This window comes from Capricornis sumatraensis, chromosome 13, assembly GCF_032405125.1.
Source record: "Capricornis sumatraensis isolate serow.1 chromosome 13, serow.2, whole genome shotgun sequence".
Taxonomy (NCBI): domain Eukaryota; kingdom Metazoa; phylum Chordata; class Mammalia; order Artiodactyla; family Bovidae; genus Capricornis; species Capricornis sumatraensis.
The window spans coordinates 44,352,512-44,367,659 of NC_091081.1; the positions used below are offsets into that span (position 1 = coordinate 44,352,512).

At 37.9% G+C, this 15,148-nt stretch overlaps 1 protein-coding gene and 1 non-coding gene across 8 annotated transcripts in view; one reads left to right on the top strand and one right to left on the bottom strand.

The window, feature by feature from the left end:
• EPHA7 (EPH receptor A7) overlaps positions 1-15,148 on the top strand; it is a 209,428-nt gene that overhangs the window by 30,221 nt on the left and 164,059 nt on the right. The window lies entirely within an intron of this gene.
• Positions 347-418, bottom strand: TRNAW-CCA (transfer RNA tryptophan (anticodon CCA)). Its single transcript has one exon. It is a non-coding gene; the product is annotated as a tRNA-Trp (tRNA).

Consider the following 15,148-nt stretch of genomic DNA (forward strand, 5'->3'; position numbering starts at 1 on the left):
GTTCAAGCTGGTTTTAGAAAAGACAGAGGAACCAGAGATCAAAGTGCCAACATCTGTTGGATCATCAAAAAAGCAAGAGAATACCAGAAAAACATCTACTTCTGCTTTATTGATTATGCCAAAGCCTTTGACTGTGTGGATCACAATAAACTGTGGAAAATTCTTCAAGAGATGGGAATACCAGACTGCATTATCTGCCTCCTGAGAAATCTTAACTAAGTGAAGTCACTCAGTCATGTCCGACCCTTTGTGACCCTGTGGACTGTAGCCTACCAAGCTCCTCTGTCCATGGGATTTTCCAGGCAGGAATACTGGAGTGGGTTGCCATTTCCTTCTCCAGGGGATCTTCCCGACCCAGGGATCGAACCTGGGTTTCCTGCATTGGAGGCAGACGCTTTAACCTCTGAGCCACCAGGGAAAAGCAGGTCAAAAAACAACAGTTAGAACTCGACATAGAACAGACTGGCTCCAAATTGGGAAAGGAGTTCGTCAAGGCTATATATTGTCACCCTATTTATTTAACTTATATGCAGAGTACATCATGAAAAGTGCTGGGCTGGAATTCGGGCTGAATTCCGAAGCACAAGCTGGAATTCAGATTGCTGGGAGAAATATCAATAACCTCAGATATGCAGATGACACCACCCTTATGGCAGAAAGTGAAGAAGAACTTAAGAGCCACTTGATGAAAGTAAAAGAGGAGAGTAAGAAAGCTGGCTTAAAACTAACATTCATAAAATGAAGATCACGGCATCTGGTCCCATCACTTCATGGCAATTCAATGGGGAAACAATGGAAACAGTGAGAGATTATTATTTTTGGCTCCAAAATCTCTACAGATGGTGACTGCAGCTATGAAATTAAAAGACGCTTGCTCCTTGGAAGAAAAGTTATGACCAACATTAGACAACATATTAAAAAGCAGAGACATTACTTTGCTGAAAAAGATCCATCTAGTCAAAGTTATTGTTTTTCTAGTAGTCATGTATGGATGTGAGAGTTGGACTATAAAGGAAGCTGAATGCAGAAGAATTGATGCTTTTGAACTGTGGTGTTGGAAAAAACTCTTGAGAGTCCCTTGGATTTCAAGTAGATCCAACCAATCTTACAGGAAATCAATCATGAATGTTCTTTGGAAGGACTCATGCTGAAGCTGAAACTCCAATACTTTGACCACCTGATGTGAAGAACTAACTCCTTGGAAGAGACCCTGATGCTGGGAAAGATTGATGGCAGGAGGAGAAGGGGACAACAGAGGATGAGATGGTTGAATGGCATCACCAACTTGATAGACATGAGTTTGATCATGCTCTGGGAGTTGATGACAGACAGAGAATCCTGGTGTGCTGCAGTCCATGGGATCACAAAGAGACAGGACTGAGCAACTGAACTGTACTGATCATGGCCCCGCCCCTATAGCTAGTCCCTCCCATCAGGAAGCTTCCATAAGCCTCTAATCCTTATCCATCACGAGGGCAGACAAAATGGAAATCACAATTATAGAAAACTAGCCCAACTGATCACTTTGGTATCATCCTTGTCTAACTCCATGAAGCTATAAGCCATGCTGTGTATGGCCACCCAAGATGGATGGGTAATGATGGAAAGTTCTGAAAAAACGTCGTCCACTCGAGATAGGAATTGCAAATCACGTCAGTATTCTTGCCTTGAGAACAGCATGGACAGTATTAAAAGACAAAGAGATACGACATTGAAAGATGAACTCCCTAGGTCAGTAGGTGCTCAGTATGCTACTGGAGAGGAGTGGAGAAATAGCTCCAGAAAGAATGAAGAGTCAGAGCCAAAAAGAAAACAATCAGTTGTGTACATGACTGGTGATGAAAGTAAGGTCCAATGCTGTAAAAAAACAATATTGCTTAGGAACCTGGAATGTTAGGTCCATGAATCAAGGTAAATTCAAAATGGTTAAACAGGAGATGGCAAGAATGACCATCAACATTTTGGAAACAGTGAACTATAATGGACTGGAATGGGCGAATTTTGTTCAGATGACCATTTTATAAACACACACACACACACACACACACATACACACACACACTACACTACTGTGGGCAAGAATCCCTTGGAAGAAATGGAGTAGCCCCCATAGTCAACAAAAGAGTCCAAAATGCAGTACTTGAGTGCAATCTGCAAATATTTTGAGATCAGAGAAATCATAGAATGATCTCTGTTTTCAAGGCAAGCCATTCAGTATCACAGTAATAAAAGTCTATGCCCCAACCACTATTGCCGAAGAAGCTGAGTTTGTATGGTTCTACAATGACCTACAAGACCTTGTAGAACTAACACCAATAAAGATGTCTTTTTCATCATAGGGGAATGGAATTCAAAAGTAGAAAGTCAAAAGGTATCTGGAATAGCAGGCAAGTTTGGCCTTGGAGTACAAAATGAAGCAGGACAAAAGCTAACAGAGTTTTGCCAAGAGAATGCACTGGTCATAGCAAACACCCTCTTCCAGCAACACAAGAGATGACTCTACACATGTACATCAACAAATGGTCAATACTTAAATCAGGTTGACTGTATTTGCAGCTGAAGTTGGAGAAGCTCTGTACAGTCAGAAAAATCAAAACCAGGAGATGATTGTGGCTCAGATCATGACCTCCTTATTGCAAAATTTAGACTTAAATTGAACAAGGTAGGGAAAACCAGTAGTCCATTCAAGTATGACCTAAATCAGACCCCTTATGATTATACAATGGAAGTGACAAATATTGTTCAAGGGATTAGATTTGATAGACAGAATGCCTAAAGAACTATGGATGGAGGTTTGTAGCATTGTGTAGGAGGTAGTGATCAAAACCATGACCAAGAAAAAGAAATGCAAAAAGGCAAAATGGATGTCTGAGGAGGCCTTACAAATAGCTGAGAAAAGAAGAAAAGCAAAAGGCAAAGGAGAAAAGGAAAGATATATTCATCTGAAAATGCAGAGTTCCAGAGAATAACAAGAAGAGATAAGAAAGCCTTCTGAAGTTATTTCAAGTTAAAACTTTTGGTAGGTATATAGTGTAGTTGATAAAGTTTATTTTTCACTGCATCAAATCATGTCACATTTTCCTCTTATTTGTGATGCTGTTTGATGACTTGTTTCAGGTTATATATTTCAGATCCTTCTGTTGCTAATAGACTGTCTTCTCTTTGAAATTGATCAGTCATCTATGCATGGCTACTTGGAGACTCTATGATTCTCTAATTCCTTGACAATATTTCACCCATGTTTTATCATCCATTGTCACACGGAATCATCCATTGTCACACGGAATCACTTATTACATTGGTTGTTGTAAAATGTCAATTACATAATTTTTTCATTTCTTTTATGTTTGGTAGTTTGTTTTATTCCATAAGAAAGAGTTTTACCTCCTTTGGCCCAAATTTTATTTTTTGAATAATGCTATGAACTCATAGAATCTAATAAAATACTTCTTGAAAGAGAGTATCTATTTAAAGAAGAATGAGTTCTATTAAATGAAGAAAGAAATTGAATATAAATAATATTTAATTTAATGACTTCATAATTTTTAGGATTTAAATTCTACCCATGTCTTCCAGTTTTTATTGTTATTTTTTTTTACATATTTTACCTCAGAAGTTTAATGCATCTTTATTGCTGTGCATTCTTTGTGACAGAATGAGTAAATATTTTATTTTCAGAGACTTTTTGAGACATCTTTCAGATTGGCAGCATAACCCTATTAAAGTAATTAAATAATGCTTAAAAATATCCCTTCTATACTAAAGATACACAGAGATGCCTGTCCAGAAACCAACACCGATTATCTGTATAAATGGGCAAGTTACTTAATCTCTTTAAGACCTTGGTCTCTAACATATAAAGAGGGAAATACCATCCATTTCAAGAGGTTGTGTTGTAGACCAAATGATCTAATAAACAGAAAACACTTGCACAAGGAAAGTGGCAATAAATGTGCATAAAAATGGGGTGATTCTTGTAAAGCATTTAGCACAGTAACACATGAAGAGCAACCCATAGATGTTTAGCTACAATTGTTATTATTCTAAGAATTGCTATCTGTGTTTCTGTTTTGGTTAATGTGCCTGGCATTGATCGATGAGTCTTATTGATTGTACCTCTGTAAAATCTCTCCAATCGACACTCCTCCATCCTAATGCCACTATCTTAGTTTAAGTCTTCTATGTTTAACTCAGAGAATATCAGTAGCCTTTTAATTTGTTTGTGTTTGCTCTTACTCCCCTTCCATATTTTCTACTCACCCTGAAGAGCTTTTTCAAAATGCAGATTCAGTCATTTCAAAACTTTCTTCAAAATATATAATTGCTTCACATAGTTTCCAGGTTTTTTTTTAACATCCTATTCAAAATCCTTTTAACTTGACTATACATATCTGTTTACCCATTGCTTACTTCCCTGTTGGCTCAGTGGGTAAAGCGTCTGCCTGCCATGTGGGAGACCCGGGTGTGATCCCTGGGTCGGAAAGTTCCCCTGTAGAAGGAAATGGCAACCCACTCCAGTACTCTTGCCTGGAAAATTCCTTGGACAGAGCAGCCTGGTAAGCTGCAATCTACAGGATTGCAAAGAATCACACACGACTGAGCAACTTCATTACTATACTAAATGATTTGAGGTATCCTAAATATTTTACTTCTCCTTCTGATTTTCATATATTGTAATTTTCTACCTAGATGGCCATCTCTTTTTGAAGACTTTTCTAATCTTCTTCCACTCTCCTCTCTTCCTCCTTCTTCACAAGTGCATAGCTTCCGGGGTCCAGCCCCGGTGGATCCAGGGTAATTTGAAGGGGAGATGGAATCGGCGTCTTAGGAAAAAACTTATTTAATTACAGATATAAAGAGAGATTAGAAAAGGATAGTGTAGTAAGAAATATTAGTGAAGAAAAAGAGGGTGAATAACTTGGTTTACGTGGAGTAGCATCCACGCTCCAGATGGGAATTCAGCCAGAAGGAGAAAGAAAGAACGACACGGGGGAATCAGTCTTTCCAGAAACTGATCCGTTTTCTTTATTTTTCAGGTTTGCTTATATACTTTTTATTATACATAGGGATGAATACAGAGTCACGCGGGGGTCAGCAGACCTGACCCTTGTCAAAATCAGGTGCTTCATATAAGTGTATACAAAGGTCTTAGGGATTTTACATCATCTTCTGGCCATGAGGCCTGCTGACATTTTATGGTCCTTTCTGATAACGGTCAGTCAACCAGAAAGCTTATTTTTTCCAGGGGTGATTTTTTCTTAAACCAGGCGCCACCTGCCAAATAAAGTTGTATTCCTATAGGGTGAGGGGGTAGTGGGTTACAATCAAGAAAGGGAATTTACTTAGCCTAAGGTTTAACATGATTAATTGTAAAGGTTAATACTTATTTCTCCTATATGCTAGTTATATTCATTATAAGGGCAGGGAATATGGAGATTTAGCAACAAATATTGGCTCAACAAGTGAAAACCCTTCACCAATGTAATTTCTAATCAACCCACTAATACTATACTAATAATTTTCTAACTTCCCCAAAGAGTCTGTATTTAGAAAGTTTTAAAGCATCTCGTGCCTCTCACGGTTAGGAGGCTGTAAACAATCACATATGGCCGGATGAACCCGCTCAGGCAGGCTAGAGAACCTTCAGAGGAGTTTGTAAGTTGAAACACTCTTGTCACGCCCAGGAATTTTTATTAACTGGAACTGCAAGTTAACTCCTTCTCAGAGAGAAATGGTGATGGGGAAGAGCCCCCCGTAAAATCAGAGGTGTAGGTAAGAGCATGAGTAAAGTAGGCAGACTCTGGTTTTGGGGGTAGATGCTCAGGAACAGGGGGTTTCCTGGGGCTTGATCCCGCCTTTGCATATGCCGAAGCCTCCTTCCTCATGACCTTTGCCATGGGTGGAGTTCCTCACGCTGGCTCCTGGCACATAGCCATACTGGTCAGGCAGGCATTCAGTGTGCATCAGCTTTGCTGTATGCACCTCATGGGATTATAGGTTACTACTAAGGAATGGCTTTTCCTTATGTTCTTCACAACCAGCACCCTACCTAAAGAATCAAACATATAATGATTGGTTAACTTGTTTTTGTATAGTAGGACATAAAGATTACATATCATACCCAATATTCAGTTGTGCCAACAAGTAATTTTGGTGATGATAATTATGATGATAATAGAGATTCTCTTCCTAGACAAAGAATTTTGATTCTTAAAAGGGAAATGACAACCTTAAAGGTCCAAGAATAGGAGACAAAAACTACTATGAAATATCCATAGTTTAAGATGTCATGCATGCACGCAAAGTCTCTTCAGTTGTGTCCAACTCTTTTTGACCCCATGGACTGTGGCCCACCAGGTTCCTCTGTCCATCCCATTCTCCTGGCAAGAATACTGGAGTGGATTTCCATGCCCTCCCCCAGGACAGTTTCCTGACCCAGAGATGTAACCCATGTCTCTTATGTCTCCTGTATTGGCAGGCAGGTTCTTTACCACTGAGCCAGCAGGGAAGCCCTTTGAGATGTCAAATAGAGTCTCAGATCATATCATTGAATTATAAAGTTTATATGGGGAAGTGTTCACAATATTAGGTTTAGGAGAAACTGGAAAAGTATACATAAAGTTGCTAACATGGATCATCTGTGACCAGTGGGGATATAGGCTATATTTGGTTTTCTTTGAATTAGTCCATGTTTTTTATGTTTTATTCCTTGATCATGTGTTACTTTGCATGGATGTATGTACAATATGTATGTATGTGTCTGTATATGCATCTATTGGGGCCTTCCCAGGTGGCTCAGTGGGTAAAGAATTCACCTGTAGTATGAAAGACACAGGAGATGTGGGTTCAATCCCTGGGTCAGGAAGATTCCCTGGAGGAGGGCATGGCAACCCACTCCAGTATTCTTGCCTGAAGAGTTCCATGGACAGAGGAGCCTGGTGGGCTACAGTACATAGGGTCACAAAGAGGTGGGTACAACTGAAGCCACAGAACATGCACACATACATTTATCAATCTTTCTCACCTCTCTATGTGTAATTTTACAAAGACAAAAAGGAACATGGGAGCTGCAAATAACAAAATTAACTCATCCTTACCTTGATTTTTACTCTTAGCATTTGCATTCCAAATACATTTTTTTCTTTTATTGCTGTTTGATATTATGGGGCACCATTCTAGTTAATAAGTGGCTTCTCTTGTAGCTCAGTTGGCAAAGAATCTCCCTGCAATGCAGGGGACCCCAGTTTGATTTCTGGGTCAGGAAGATACCCTGGAGAAGGGAAAGGCTACCCTCTCTAGTCCCAGAGAATTCCATGGACTGTATAGTCCATGGGGTTGCAAAGAGTTGAGCACGACTGAGCAACTTTCACTTTTTTCTTTATTTTCAATAATATTTTAGTATTAAAGAATTCCCTGAATTTGACTCCTAGTTGCAGAGCTAAGATCTCACAAGCCACATGGCAAGGCCAAAAAAGTAAAATAAAATAAATTATCTAAATCAACTTAGTAAATGAACCACTGTTACATGTATATGGAAAATAAACTTTTGAGGATTTAAAAAGTTATGGTCTTTAACTTTTATGATTTCTTTCTGATTACTAGATGACACGGAGAAGTAGATTATTTAAGCACCCTGTATGTATCTCTTCCTTTCTCTCTCTCTCTCTCTCACACACACACACATATGTATATGTAATATATATTACATACATATACATGATATGTACACATATATTTTAGTCTTATCGATTACTAGCCCTTGAGCTGTAGCTGTTACTAAGAAGGTATTATGTACTTGCAGTCATTTGTATTATTCTATGGCATTGAATATCACTTATAGAATAAATTACAAATGGTTAGTATCAGTTCTAGTAGATTTTATTTACTAATTCCCCAAAAGTAAATGTGTCTTTTTGTGCGAGGAAGAAATTGGTATGTAATTGCAATTTAATTACAGAAAATGAAACCAAATTATTTATAAACTTAAGTGCTAAAAGGAAGTAAATACACATTTACAATCACCTTCAATAACATATTGAATCTTGCCATGTTCTGTATACTGCACATACTTTTATATTTGTACTGTAACATTTTTGATTGTCTGATATGGCATATTCAAATCTCTGGGTTTCTTAGTTTGAATGAAACTACAATTTTTAATTTTCATCCTGTTCAGTAAAGACTCCACATTAATTTTCATATTAGACTACAGACAATATTATAGAGTGATAAATCTTCTGGGAATCATATGACAAGTGTATAATTTGTAAGAGTGTTTTAAAGATGTATCTAAACGTGTGCCCTCTAGATCTGCATAGTCTTATATAATTTTGGCTAGATCAACCTTTTCTATTCAGATGTTTAGGAATAAGATATCATGTCAGAATGCCAATCTTAGAAGCTTCTGCAGCACCAGGAAACTTGTGATTAGTAGATGGAAAGTAGATGGAAAAGGCTGCCCACAACTTTTGTTTTCCTGCCACAAAAACTGTTGCCTAGCTCAAAACTTGCATCAGGAACACTTCTGCCCCTGCTGACAGCTTCCTACCAAATTATCTCCCTATCATTAGTTGAAAAAACAAACCAGACACACAAAGCAAAAAACTATACTGAAAATCTATTCTGTACATTGTAGATAAACTTTCTGTTTTCATCAAAATATAAATATTTAAATAACCAGAAGTAATAAAAGTCAGAAATGGTAAATTGTATGTAAATTCTAATTAAGGATGGAAAGAAATTTCAACTAGAGAAAAAAATTAAGGCTTTTAGGAGATGGTTATGTATATTGAAAGTGTTAGTCACTTAGTTGTATCCAACTTTTTGCTGCCTTTTGGACTGTAGCCTGCAGTCTTCTCAGCCCATGGAATTCTCTAGGGAAAAATACTAGAATGGGTTGCCATTTCCTTCTCCAGGGGATCTTCCTGACCTAGGGATCAAACCCAGGTCTCCTGCATTGCAGGCAGATTCTTTACAATCTCAGCCATCAGGGAACAGACAGATGTGAAATCATATAAAGACACTTCCAGGCCTGGTGAGAATGATGAACAAAGATGGTGTATGTATGAAGTTACAGGTCATATTTGTTCATCAGATTTCTGGGGTAAGTATGGAAAGGAATACAGTGAGAAAGTTAGGAAAATAGAAGATAAGTTGTATTGAGTCTCGAGGGGCTTTCTATGTTGTAGTAAGGAAATTGTACTTTTGTAGCTATGAAGAAACCATCACAAATTTGTTAAGTAGGGTATATAATCAAAAGTTGTGCTGTAGTGATAACATGAAGGGAGGTTGAAGACTGGATTAGGGATAAGAGAAACTGAAAGTAACACCTATTTGAGTGACTAGAAAAAAATCTCTGAAGGAAGACCCTGGTACTGAGAATGGGAAGGGAGAGGTGTGTTGGGAAACATAAGAGACAAAACTAATGCTCAGAAAAACAGCAAGCTGTTAAGGGTGACATACGACATTAGAGTTTTGAGCTTATCTTTTATTACTGTCCTCTTTAAGCCCACTTAGCTTCAGTCTAACTTTATTTGTCAATATTTCCTAAATGTAGTCCTTAATTTTTGGTTTCAGTGTTTTCTGTCATGCTTGTTTCAGATTCCTGACACTCCTTTTCCTCCATTCCACATAAAACGTGCATATATTGTATGCTGTTCAAAAACTCAAGTTTAACTACCCCCAGCAGCCCTCTGTGATTTTCATGGTCTAAACAAATCTCTTGCCTCCTGAAGTCCCAGGATATTTTATTTCTGTATTTTTATGAAAAATATATAAAAAGATAACACATTTCACTAGTAAAGAGCAAGAGCTTTGGAGTCAAATTGTTATTCTACACTTCATTAGTCTTGACTTTGTGCAAATTACTTAATCTCACATAATGTTTCCTCATCATAAATTATGAGTTCATAGTTGAATCCATGGAATCCAAGTGATATCTGATATTATTATTAATAATAAATTGTATGGTGTATATATATTACTGAATGACATACCAGGAACAAAATAAGTGTTTGGTAAATTTAGTTTGGAGAAGCTCAATACAGTCAGCAAAAACAAGACTGGGAGCTGACTGTGGCCCAGATCATGAACTCCTTATTGCCAAATTCAGACTGAAATTGAAGAAAATGGAGAAAACCACTAGACCATTCAGGTATGACCTAAATCAAATCCCTTATGACTATGCAGTGGAAGTGAGAAACAGATTTAAGGGACTAGATCTGATAGAGTGCCTGATGAACTATGGACAGAGGTTCGTGACATTGTATAGGAGACAGGTATCACGACCATCCCCAAGAAAAAGAAATGCAAAAAAGCAAAATGGCTGTCTCAGGAGGCCTTACAAATAGCTGTGAAAAGAAGAGAAGCCAAAAGCAAAGGAGAAAAGCAAAGATATGCCCATTTGAATCCAGAGTTCCAAAGAATAGCAATGAGAGATAAGAAAGCCTTCCTCAGCTATCAGTGCAAAGAAATAGAGGAAAACAACAGAATGGAAAAGACTAGAGATCTCTTCAAGAAAATTACAGATACCAAGGGAACATTTCATGAAAAGATGAGCTCAATAAAGGACAGAAATTGTATGGACCTAACAGAAGCAGTTATTAAGAAGAGTGGCAAGAATACACAGAAGAACTATACAAAAAAGATGTAGGTGAGTAATCCCACCATCATGATTATATGGGACGTGAAGATCTTTTTTGTTGATGGCAATCCACTCCAGTATTCCTGCCTGGAGAATCCCAGGGATGGAAGAGCCTGGTAGGCTACAGTCCATGGGATCGCAAAGAGTCGGACACGACTGAGTGACTTCATGTCACTTCAAAACAGAAGCAGATATTAAGAAGAGGTAGCAAGAATACACAGAAGAACTATACAAAAAAGATCTTCACGACCCATATAATCACGATGGTGGGATCACTCACCTAGAGCCAGACATCCTGGAATGTGGAGTCAAATGGGACTTAGGAAGCATCACTACCAACAAAGCTAGTGAAGGTGATGAAATTCCAGTTGAGCTATTTCAAATCCTGAAAGATGATGCTGTGAAAGTGCTGCACTCAATATGCCAGCAAATTTGGAAAACTCAGCAGTGGCCACAGGACTGGAAAAGGTCAGTTTTCATTCCAGTCCCAAAGAAAGGCAATGCCAAAGAATGCTCAAACTACTGCACAATTGCACTCATCTCACATGCTAGTAAAGTAATGCTCAAAATTCTCCAAGCCAGGCTGCAGCAATATGTGAACCATGAAATTCCAGATGTTCAAGCTGATTTTAGAAAAGGCAGACGAACCAGAGATCAAATTGCCAACATCCGCTGGATCATGGAAAAAGCAAGAGAGTTCCAGAAAAACATGTATTTCTGCTTTATAGACTATGCCAAAGCCTTTGACTGTGTGGATCACAATAAACTGTGGAAAATTCTGAAAGAGATGGGAATACCAAATCACCTGAACTGCCTGTTGAGAAACCTATATGCAGGTCAGGAAGCAGCAGTTAAAACTGGACATGGAACAACAGACTGGTTACAAATAGGAAAAGGAGTATGTCAAGGCTGTATATTGTCACCCTGCTTATTTAACTTATATGCAGAGTACATCATGAGAAATTCTGGGCTGGAGGAAGCACAAGCTAGAATCAAGATTACCAGGAGAAATATCAATATCGTCAGATATGTAGATGATACCACCCTTATGGCAGAAAGTGAAGAACTAAAGAGCCTCCTGATGAAAGTGAAAGAGGAGAGTGAAAAAGTTGACTTAAAGCTCAACATTCAGAAAACGAAGATCATGGCATCTGGTCCCATCACTTCATGGCAAATAGATGGGGAAACCATGGAAATAGTGGATGGCTTTGCTTTTCTGGGCTGCAAAGTCACTGCAGATGGTGATTGCAGCCATGAAATTAAAAGACACTTACTCCTTGGAAGGAAAGTTATGACCAACCTAGACAGCATATTAAAAAGCAGAGACATTACTTTGTCAACAAAGGTCTGTCTAGTCAAGGCTATGGTATTTCCAGTGGTTATGTATGGTTGCGAGAGTTGGACTGTGAAGAAAGCTGAGTACCGAAGAATTGATGCTTTTGAACTGTGGTGTTGGAGAAGACTCTTGAGAGTCCCTTGGACTGCAAGCAGATCTAGCCAGTCCATCCTAAAGCAGATCAGTCCTGGGTGTTCATTGGAAGGACTGATGTTGAAGCTGAAACTCTAATACTTTGGTAACCTGATGTGAAGAGCTGACTCATTTGAAAAGACCATGATGGTGGGAAAGAATGAAGGCAGGAGAAGAAGGGAACAACAGAGGATGAAATGGTTGGATGGCATCACTGACTCAATGGACATGTTTTTGGGTGGACTCTGGGAGCTAGTGATGGACAGGAAGGCCTGGTGTGTTGTGGTTCATGGGGTCACAAAGAGTCAGACACTACTGAGCAACTGAACTGAACTGAAATTTGGTTTAGTTATAGATGGTGTGTGAATTGATGGGAACTGCCTAAATGCTTTACAGCAGTGGGGAATAAGGGTCTCCCATCAAATGTTGGGCCAATCAGATTGAGGACTCTTAATGTGAGGCTCTTAAAATCCTAGAAAGACTTTGATTAAGTGCAATGGACAAAGAATCAAAGGATAATTTCCAATACCCAGTTTTGCTAAAATCTCATCCTTGCTCAAGACTTAGATACTGAATAACAGCAACAACATCCTTGCCTTGTTCAGGTCAGAAAACCTGGCAATATGGGCTTCTCCTTTAAAATGAGTGTGGCTGTAGATGGTAGCTGCATACAGTGTTAGCGATACCCCATACACGTAACTTGAATAAGCTAAGATCTTGTCAGAGATATTTGTGAAAATGGTAGTAGTTGTAGCAAAAAGTGGGAAGACAAGTTAGATTAAATCTAGCTGGCAGAGTTTCTTAGGATGAATCATATAGGGGTAAGTAGCGTCTCAGTCTATCATGTCGATAGTGGTAAGGGCAAAACCAAATTCAAGTGAACCAAGAAATGAATGGTCAAGTGAGAAAATGGTGCTTGTCATGAAGAAAAGAAAACCAAGACAAAGTAAACTTGTTAGCAGGATGGATAAAAGTTTATCTAGTTATTTGGATGGTTCACATAAAAGGGATTCTTATTCTCTGTTGGAGAGTTAATGATGGTAGACAAAAGCTTTAAGGAGTTGGTATTAAAGACTTTTTTATCCAAAGCTTCCTAAAATTATTTGATAGAATGTGCAAAGTTGACTTTAAGATAAATCCTTTTTATGTAGTAATACTTCTTAGTAATATTTGGAGCAGCGTTTCCAAATGCAGTGGAAGATTTTCTATAGTCCTTGAAGGAGAAGGGCAGAGAATGAAGAACGGAAGGAGATTCAAAGCTGAGATCAAAGTGGGGAATTTCCAAGTTTGCGACTGGGAAATGAAAATCATTTGATTGATGATGATAACTTAAGCATGACTGTGCTTGTTGACAGAAGGAGAGATTCTATAAGTTTATCTCTCCAAAGATGGAGCACAATTGGAAAGAGAGGATCACAGGATATAAGAATAAAAGGACAGAGGGGAGGGTGCGGTGCGGTGTGGTGGGGGTCAGGGTGTGCAAGGGATGCCAAACTCTGTCTTGGAATTCCAGAATGTAATTATCTTTTCTCCTGACTTATTAGCTTATTGGTTCTAATAACCTTTGATATAAAGTTTCTAAGCTTTTTAATTTGTGATTTAACTTGTGATTAATTTAATTGGTAATTAATTTGCCAATGTTTGTTAACCAGTTGTTAGAATTACTAAATACATGTGTTAATAATCACGATACCAAAGGAAGCTGCTTTGTTTGCCCTATAAATCAAACTGAAAGGTCCTACCTTTTAAGGGCATATTTTACAATAAAAAGGATTTTCTAAAATAGAAATCTTAAGTTTCCAGAGAAAATAGGAAAACTTATGATCTTTTAAAGATATATTACATCTGATCTTACTGTGTTCACCACCGCTTCTGTTCAGTTCTTGATTTGTGAAAATGAGATATGTATCACTTACCTATCTAGTAACTTAATGTAATAATTTACTTTTATTGCTTATTTTCCTTTTCACTGAAAATTTATCACCTTAGAATTTTCTCAGTTTGTAATTGTGTTCAGGGACAGTTGTGCATGAAGCACTGTAAGGAGATGAATTTGTAAATAAAAAATATGATCCTTTGAAATGAATATAGTCATGAGTAAAACACTAAATAATCCAGAAAAAAAAAATGGCTATATGTTTTTTTGCTGAAAAGGATTTCATTATATTTAAGAGAATACTCTGAAAAATGTTCAGGAGGCAATGCTTAATGTTAACTGAAACACATGAAAAGCAAATGGAAACAAGGCAGCCACCTTCTGCAGAGCTTTTAATAGTTACAGTGGAAAATTAAGGGCCACCTGCCATGTTGAATTTTATAAGTATGAGCGATGCACAGTATTTGCCAATACATTCATGAATAAGTGAAAAAAGAGGGGTTTTATATAGTAACACAAACCTTCAAATGGAGTTACTAAAAGACAGGGTTTTCTTTACTGGGTGGAAAGTTATCTGCTATATAGAAAAAGGCCTACTGAATGAAACATTTGTCCTCAAATTCCTTTTAATCTGCTGTGAGGTTCTGCCTGTTACCTCACTTGGAATAATGTGCCAATTTTGTAAGGATAAAGAGAATTTTATCCCTTTTTCATTCCTTTAGCTTCTTGATGCAGCATTTCCTTGAATTTCACAGTACCTGCCTGTTTTTAGCAGCTCTAATTTCAGACTATCACTTTCCTGGGCTAAAGTGTAAAAACTGATATTCTCATCCCCTTGATGGAGAATATTCAAGAAATGCAATCCCAGTGAGAATGCTGCTTACTAATGGATATTTCTTTCTCCAGGCATCTTAAAAAATTCTGTTTCTGTTTCAACTCTTTAATACCCCCAGTTCTCTGCAGAGCTGGATTAAAATATCTGGTATCTGTGGAAGAACGCTTTTGTAGTAGCAATTGCTTTTGTATTATATATTGTAAATGGTTATTGTTCACAGCTCACACCTTAATGGTTTGAGTTAAAGGTTTTTTTTTCTTTTTTTTTGCTCCTACCAAACTATTTGCTTTATCCTGTGACAGTTTGGAACTGAAGTGCAAGGTATGC